Here is a 9,019-nt window from a genome sequence, read left to right as displayed (position 1 = left end):
TAAGGTGGTATTTTTTCTAAAGAGCAATTCACGAAAATTGAGAAATATTATTGCAGAACTTCCGAAAGACAAAAGCTATGACCTTTACTTTTTTCGTAATAACCTTGAATTACTGAATCGTTGAGCGGCATCTAGCGTTAGTAGTAGTAAACGATTCATTTATCATTTTAGTGTAATCTATGGAACCAACTTCCAACTTTTTAATGAAATCTGCAAAGACAAAATTAATGTTGAGTACCTACTACGGAAATATAGATGGCATTGGTATTGTTGTGTTTATTTTACATTATTTTCCTTTAGCTTTTTCCTCTAACTCTTATACCAAAACAAAGCTATTTTATCTGTCAAGTACAAATCAAAATCTTGAAGCATTCATTTAAATATTAAATATAAAACAATTAATGTATGATACGCGCATGCTTGTTTGCATAGAAAGTTAATGCGCATAGTCAGGGCATTGCGCATTTCGTGGCTAACCTCATCGACCAGCGACGAGCCACAGAACTGTCAGTTCAGCCTTTTCTTACCGACCTACGCTGTGCTTATTTTGGTTCCTAGTGTGTGGCGTGTGCTAGTGTCTTCTGGCGTTAAATTTTCCTAGGTGCTAATAAAAACAACAAGGTAAGTTTATTGAAAGTTTTTTCTGCCGGCTTTACTAATTTGTGCATCCAAATTAAAGTAAAAGTAAGTTAAAACCGACTGATGACGTTATTATAATCAGCAGAACATTTTTCGAGTAATTACTGTAATTTACATGTTAAAGCATATTGTTTTTTGTTGGCAAGTTCATTAATCTTAACAGTTTTGTTGGTGATGTCATGAGCGGAAATCTGACGCACTATACGAATTCTTAATTTCTTTGTTATCAGCTGTTAAATAAGTTATGTGGACACAAACAGTTTGTGTTGGATAATGATACTCATTAAATTAATACATGCCAATATTTATTCTATCGATAAATGTCATGTATTTGTGATTTGAAAATAGAAAAGCCAGTTTTTCTAACAGAAGAACTATTCTGTACTCAAAATTAAAGAAACAGGGCAATGAAACAGTTTTTATATTTAAATAAAAAATTCACGATAAGGAAATTTTATTACCATTGATTATTTTCTGATAAATCAACATATTGAAGGGAGCTCAGACATGTTTTAATGCAATTCCCCAATTTGTTAGAATCCGACTCTCCTATTTTTAAAATCTAGTTTAAAATTCTTTTACATCATAAAATCGAACAAAGGACTATTGTTACATATTTAAATTTAAATGTTACAAAATAAATTCTTGTGCATTAGCTTTCTTTTTTCTGTTAAATAAATTGAATAAAATAAAAATTGTACCAGTTTTATTTATTCTACAGTTCATTAAGGCTGCAGAGTATTAAAATATCAGACTACCAAATAGTAAGAAAAGCTTGAGATTTAAACAAAGGTGTCATTTAGTGTACGACTATAATTTCATCATCAGCATGCGGCAGTCCACTGCTGGACATAGGCCTCCCCCAAAGCTCGCTATTGAACCCTATCTTCGGTTCTACGCATCCATTCATTGCCACGACTATAATTGCAACTTTCTTTTTACTAAACATAATAATAATTAAGTATGTAAGTTTAAGGCTATTATTTTTCAATGAAACCAATCTAAATATATTATAAATCTTTAATACTTATAAATTTTGTCAGTAAAATGATACAAACTATGAAAAAATACAACAGTAATGATTTAAGGAATTTGAAATGTTTTCGATAATGACAAATTTTGATAATGATTTCCTGAATTCTTACCACATTTTTCATCCTATATTTTACTAGAAAGATACATTAAACTACATGTTTTAATATTTTATGAATATATCAGATATTATGGTGTGTACAGTAAGTATTAGATAGAAAATATTGGTTTAAAATAAATATCATCGATTCCACAAGACCTATATTCTATTTGTTTATTGATGCATAGCAACCAAACCATGCATATCACTTGCACTAATATAATTAAATAATGATTAATGATATAATTAGCTTTTTGCATTCTGGTTCAAAGGTTGGAACAACCAGAACATTATAAATTGAGCCTTTTTTTATTGCTTATATGGGTGGACGAGTTCACAGCCCACCTGGTGTTAAGTGGTTACTGGAGTCCATAGACAACTACAACGCAAATACGCCACCCACCTTGAGATATAAGTTCTAAGGTCTCAGTATAGTTACAACGGCTGCTCCACCCTTCAAAACGAAACGCATTACTGCTTCACGGCAGAAATAGGCAGGGCGGTGGTATAGGTGGTACGCCCGTGCGGACTCACAAGAGTTCCTACCACCAGTAAAAAACCTAATGTCTCAAGTTGTGCGGTGGCATTCATGTAGTGATGTCTATGGGCTAATCAGTTAACATCGAGTCGGCTGTAAGTTCGTTCATAAATCTAAGCAATTTAAAAAAATATATCAGTTCTCTTAAAAAGTTTAACGTTTTATTCCAAAATAACGTCCTTATTTCTTATACTGTCAAAGCGGGGTAGCGAAGGGCGTCCACAGTGCTCCGCCATTACATTCTATTTTAGGTTACATATCTTAATATAGTTCTTCCCACAGGACGAACCAATTCCAACATCAGTCACTCTGAAATAACAGGTAATGAAAACTTGAAATAATATAAAGATTTGTAATCCTTGAAAATTTTATTTACCGCCGAATTTATTTAATGCGGTTCTCTGTACTTAAACTCTCACGAAGTGTACATCAGCTCGGGAAGTCCCTGTTATTACGGATGACGTAAGAAATTGAAGCCTTGACTGTGTGATTCACAAAAATTTATCATCGAATGTTCGTCTTAAATGCCCATTTTGAGATTCTTTTGATGTCTAGAGCTGACCGTAAGTGATGGGTCTTCGAAGCGGTGACCATAGATATAACTTGAATACCTTTACCCACTTCGCAAACTAAGGTTGTATTCTATTCTATTGCGTCACGACTAGCCCACGACTTTCAAATCTGAAAACATATATATATACATACCCTTTCGTCTGACGTAAACATTCTTGAAACGTGAAGCTTCAGTATCATTAAATAAATATAAATATTTTACTAACAATCGCGCCACGTTGACTGGTCCCGTACTATGTTCGTAAAGAACTTGTGTTACAGGTACCAGATAACGGAAATAAATGCAAGACTTTTATTATACACATACATACATTTAATATACATCCACAACCCTGGAAAATACATTTTATGTTTATCATACAAATATCTTCGTTTGGCGGGATTCGAACCCGCGATCCCCTTGGGTAGTGACTATGACACGTACCACTACACCAGACGGCCGTTTAACTCAATAAAAGCCATAAATTTAATATCTATCACGAATGATGGTTTAACACTTTTAACTCGAATTGCTAAGATCGGATATTAAATTTTATAAGGACCCCTAATTTTGAATTACACTATACACATGTTGTGTATAGTGTAATTCAAAATAAGTGTTAACATGAAACCGTGTTAATTTAAAAGGTTGCTTGCTCCCAAATATCGGCGCCGGAAATACAAGCTAAACACGATAAACCTCCTCTTCCTTTGTGGAACAAATCGTATATCAACAAGGCTTAGGGTGAAAGCAAATTAAGCCTCCTTAACCGTACTTATAAATCCACTTGTTCGTCTAATAATATAGAAGACTAGCGACCCGCCCTCGCTTCGCTTCGGAAACATTAAAACACACATGAAACCAAAAAAAATAAATAAAAAAATAAATAAATAAAAGTAGCCTATGTTCATCAGGGACAATGTCGGCTTCTAATGGAAAAAGAATTTTTCAAATCGGTCCAGTAGTTTCGGAGCCTATTCGAAACAAACAAACAAACAAACAAATCTTTCCTCTTTATAATATTAGTATAGAAAAAACTTAAGTATTGTGATTACTTCTCATACAATAATTTGTTTTTCATTAACAGGGTAAATAATTTTACATAATACTAGCCGTACTCGCCCGCTTTTCTGGGCATTTAAAATTAACATTATTATTTATTGTCATTATTATTAGGGAATCCAACACTCATATAAATATTAATTAGCCTATCCATTAAGTACATGTATTTTGTAAATGGATACCAAGTTTCAAGTCAATCGGATGCATGGTTCAGTAGTTATAACGGAACATCCGTAAAAACCACTGTAGATTTATATATTTTATATAATATTCTTTTTGAACTGATTCACGCAATTTTTTTCGTATTAAAAAATTAAGTAATGTTATTGATATTGAAGATACGTGAAAAGCGATTTAAAAATGTCGTAAATTTAAAAAAAGTACTAAATCAACAAATTAGAGTTAAAACGTATATTTTTACTTTAAATTATAGATGTAATGTAAAGTAATCTGAGGATACAGTTTAATAAGGCAGTACGACAATAAACAGGTTGAAAATTGCGATGAGAGTAATAAAGACAGTGCGGGGGTTGAAAGTGAGACGCGGGGTTGCGCGCGTCTATTGATTTTCCTCCGAGCGCGAACGTGCTATGTAGTACAGTTTTCATATTATACTAAGATTATAGACATTTGACCGCACATCGTTTCCGGATCGAACTAATAAAATAAATTTTAATAAATTTGAATTTAAAATAGTGTAAGAAAAAATGATTTTTTTGTAAAAACGCGTGGGGTGCATGGTATCAGTAGTTATAAATATTTTATGAACAGATATGAGTGAAGGGTTAGTTTGATCATATCCTGAAAAACGCTTTCTTATAATAAAATCATTTTTTTGTTACACTATTTTTAATTTAAATTTATTAAAATTTATTTTCTATTTTTTAGTTGGATTTGCTATAAAGCGTATTTTTTAAATTTTTTAGTGGAATTTCGATTTTTCCATAAAAAATTTTTTTTTTTAATATTGAATTGTCACCGGTCCTTAATAAGTATGCCAAATTTCGAGTTAATCCGACGTTTTGAAGAGGGTCAAAATCATGTTCAAAGATTCCGTTACAAACATACATACGTCTGAAGCTAATAAAAGCGTATTAATTATATGGCCACTATCGAATTGTTGAAGCGCAAACATTCGCAATAACCATTTGCATACATTGTCTTTGATCATTAAACATATTTACTGAAGAAAACTAAGTAAATAGATTATTGATGACTTCAATAGATTGTTGGTGCGATGTTTGAGGGAGGTGGCGCGGTTAACGACCGTGGAGACAGATCAGACAGATGGATGAGCTCAAATGACGGAGCTATCGCTCTTGGAGCTTTTCTCATAAATCATTTTGAAAGCATTCTATTAATAGCTTGCACGTCCCTGTATGGAGAATAAGACTTTTATCTTTATTCAAAGGTTGTTTGATGTCAACATCCAAAGTAAAAGAAGGCTGACTTTTATTAGTTTCTTTTGGCTAAGGGTTAAAAAATGGAAACAAAAAAAACTACCGTGCGTATCGTGAAATTGTAGCGATGAATTCCTCCCGATCCATTAACGGTGCTTTTAGGCACCACAAGCACCGGTCACTGTCCTCGTCGAACCCGTCGCTTGCGACAAAGGGCTCGACGAGCGAATTAACCCATAGATACAGCCCATTGAGTTTCTCGCCGGATCTTCACAGTGGGTCGCGTTTCCGATCCGGTGGTAGATTCTGCGAAGCACTGCTCTTGCTAGGGTCAGTGTTAGTAACCCTCCGGTTTGAGCACCGTGAGCTCACCTACACACGTTAGGGTGAAGCTGAAATAGCCTCTCAAGGCTATCAGCATAGGTAGGAAAAAAAAAAAGCGATGAATCAACTATTTGTATTATGAGACTATTTAGGTTACGGTATAAAAATGATATTCGTTGAACAGCAGATACATCCATAAAATTCTTGTGATAGCGTAAGCGTTTGGTTTTAGTGGCTGCACGTGCTTCGAGAGCGAGTTAGCTGTGTTATTTCGAACTATGTAGAAATAGTTCGTAAACTAAGTTATTACGATTTAAATTATTTCGGTTTTCGCTAGTCTTAGACGTGATTAAAGCTACTTTCTTTATTGCCTTTGTAAGCAGACGAGCATACGGTCCAAGTCGTTACTGTGACACCAACAATTTCAGGGGTACAGCCAAGTCGTTACCTACCATTGAGTACTCTTCGCGAGCCCCGTTTGAAAAAGGACATGTCTCATGCCCATGATGACTATTTTACTCTGCTTTTATTTTCGACGTTTTGAATACATAACAGTTTTCGTGGTCACGGACTTATTTAGACTAGACTTAAGGCCTTGTTCGTCGATACTTTGAGGTTGTGCTAAGTAACGCCAAATTTATAAAAGAATATTTATTGACATTTACGTTTCTCTGCAAACATAAAGGATTAACAATAATTTAATCCAAAATGGACTTATTTTACTGAAATAAGAAAACAAAAAAAAACCAGAACAGTGCATATTTTAGAGCTAAAAATAATTTATTTCTTTATTTATTGTGTTACTTTATTTATTGTGTTCTTTATTTATTACTGTGCGCCTGTACAACAAAATTCCACAAGATGTTCAGAACCTACATATACATAGGTTTAAGAAAACTGTTAAAGAACATCTGTGCAATAAAGCTTACTATAAAGTCAATGATTATCTAGAAGATTGCACAAAGTGGGAATGAGTTGCTCGCTCCGGGCATTTCAATATTGTAGTAATTGTTACGTTATAATACTCATTGTAAAAAACTCATATTTAAAAAAAATAATGTAATATTAAAAAATTTATAAATAATAATTTATTAAAAAAAAAAAAAAAAAACATGCCCGCTGAGTTTCTTGCCAATTCTTCTCAGGACGGAGGCTAGTTCTTGTGAATTGGCGGTAGTTCTTTTGACGTTCAACAAGTATGTACTTTCATTTATGTTGAATAAAAATTTTTTGATTTGATTTGATTTGATTTGATTTGATATTTAAGGATTACCGACAGGGTTTACAGTAAGACATAAAATAATATTGACATGTATAGAGCAATTGATAACTGCAACTCTAATTAGAGGCAATCACAGCATGCATTACATTAATATATCAATCTATTCCAAACAGCCGTTAGGTGTAGACTAATTATGAAAATGAGGTTTACTTCCAATAATTGGAAACTTTTCAACTTTATATATACACTTACTATACATAATTGAATTACATTACAATTTATTTACAATTCTTCAATAAGACAGATTTCTCAATTCAGGTACATAAATATAACAAGTACACAATAATACGTTTAAACCAGCATTCAGCGCCAATTATTCCCCCCTGCTATCCTGATAGCTTTACGGATCATGTGGGGCTTTGACCCTGAATTAACAGTCAGCAGTGCGGACTCCATGAGGGGCATTCAACTTCTCATGCTTAATATGTTTTATGGGATATCAATTTGTGCTGTGGGATGCCCTCTCAATGGACGGCAGCTTAACTTATAATGCTAACAAGGGGATGACACGCTCGTAGGACTTCGCCGAAAGTAAAAACAAAATACTTCTTGCCACAGTAGAAATGGCACTATCAGTCCGTCTCACCTTAAGGTTAGCCTTTGAAGTGGCGCCCAACATTTTTTATTGCCCTATAGGCAGACGAGCATACGGTCCAACTAATGGTAAGCGGTTACCGTCGATCATGGACTCAGCAATTCCAGAGAGCCAAGCCGCTGCCTACCTCTTAATACTCTTTACATATTTGAAGCTTTGCTTTTTCACGATCGGTATATTATTATGGTCCTTGTCAAAATGAACTACCACTATATTTGCAGTTGCGGTCAAAGCCAGATTTGAGGTGGTCCAATCAACAGAATAGCACCCTTTTAAGAATTTTGTCATATTTTTGCTTCGCAAATTGTTGTATAATCTAAATTTAGTATTTAAATGTCATCTGATTTCATTCAGAGAGGACCAAAAACCCTGTTCATATCGATTCATTACAAATCGGATCTGCATTTAAAATTCTCGTAGTTTCTTTTCTTTAATAAAATATCTGCGATCTCTGAGGTTTGTAATAATAGACAATTTACTTACATCTGGCTATACGTGACATGTTTCCGAATTGGCGTGTTATTTATCTGGAATGCCATAAATGGGTCAGATGAAGTGGTAACTATTTGGGAATTCTGCCAGTATATGAGTCTGACATTGCCAAAACTCTACTCATACTTAATGTCGCCAAGTTTCGACAGTGAACTTTGGCCTTTGCATAAATGAAAAGAAGAACTTATTTTTCATGATTAAAAAACTTTTATTTATGAAATTAAATCGGGTATCTTGTAAGAAAACGGTTTTGGTATAATTCTTAAGGTTTTTTTGAATTCTAAAGCAGTTTTTCTCGTAATTAAGTTGGTTTTTACAATTTTGGTACAGTCCAAAAAATTGTTTAATTATTTTATCATATTAAACTGTTAAGCAATAGCAAACCAATAGGTTCAAGAACGTTGAAATTACCCCAAAAGTAATTTAATTCAAGTTTTGACTATTAGAAATTTGTTCCGAAATCTTCATCCCAACAAAACAAAATGAATACCGTAACGAATATAGTTATACTTCATTTTACTGCATCTACCGACTGTACTCTAGTCTCAGACCTATTATTTAATATAGTTATTTCTATAAAAATGTTTCTTATTTTAAATTCCCTAATAGGATTTGAGTAATGCATCTGATAACATTGTACAAGGTGACACCCTCGCTTTGTTCGTATTGGTTCAAGGTCGTACCACCCTGTGGGTGGGCGTTGCGTATTTACGAAATATGTACGTCGGGTTCATAAAATCGAGCTAATATAAATAAATTATTTCATTTACATTGGTAATTTGAAAATTGAAATTCATTTTGTATATTCTGCTCATTTACATATTAGTGTAAGAAGATATTAGAAGTTTGAGTACGTAAGTAGATTTTTACGGGTGTTTAGTTTTAGTTTTTTCAATATCTAAACCAGGCTCTATACGATCTACTCCAAGAGGATATTTGAGTTGTTCAGTTACATGGCCAGAAAGAGTGGTGACAGTCTTGAATGCTTGATGGTAACTGGCA

General features: G+C 33.5%; 1 protein-coding gene across 6 annotated transcripts in view; it reads left to right on the top strand.

Annotated features, from left to right (window-relative positions):
* The first annotated feature begins 231 nt into the window (after nt 1-231).
* Nucleotides 232-9,019, top strand: part of LOC101739206 (synaptosomal-associated protein 25) — a 31,573-nt gene continuing 22,785 nt past the window's right edge. For 5 of the 6 annotated variants that reach the window (XM_012689330.4, XM_004921824.5, XM_004921826.5 and 2 more), the window contains exon 1: nt 268-621. The gene's annotated coding sequence lies outside the window, so the exon portion shown is untranslated. Of the gene's footprint in view, nt 622-9,019 lie in introns of all 6 variants that reach the window. The other variant, XM_062676147.1, reaches the window with a different exon arrangement.

The sequence above is a fragment of the Bombyx mori genome, chromosome 25 (assembly GCF_030269925.1).
Source record: "Bombyx mori chromosome 25, ASM3026992v2".
Taxonomy (NCBI): domain Eukaryota; kingdom Metazoa; phylum Arthropoda; class Insecta; order Lepidoptera; family Bombycidae; genus Bombyx; species Bombyx mori.
The sequence above is the reverse complement of the archived record's forward strand: the minus strand, read 5'-3'. Positions and strand labels throughout refer to the sequence as shown.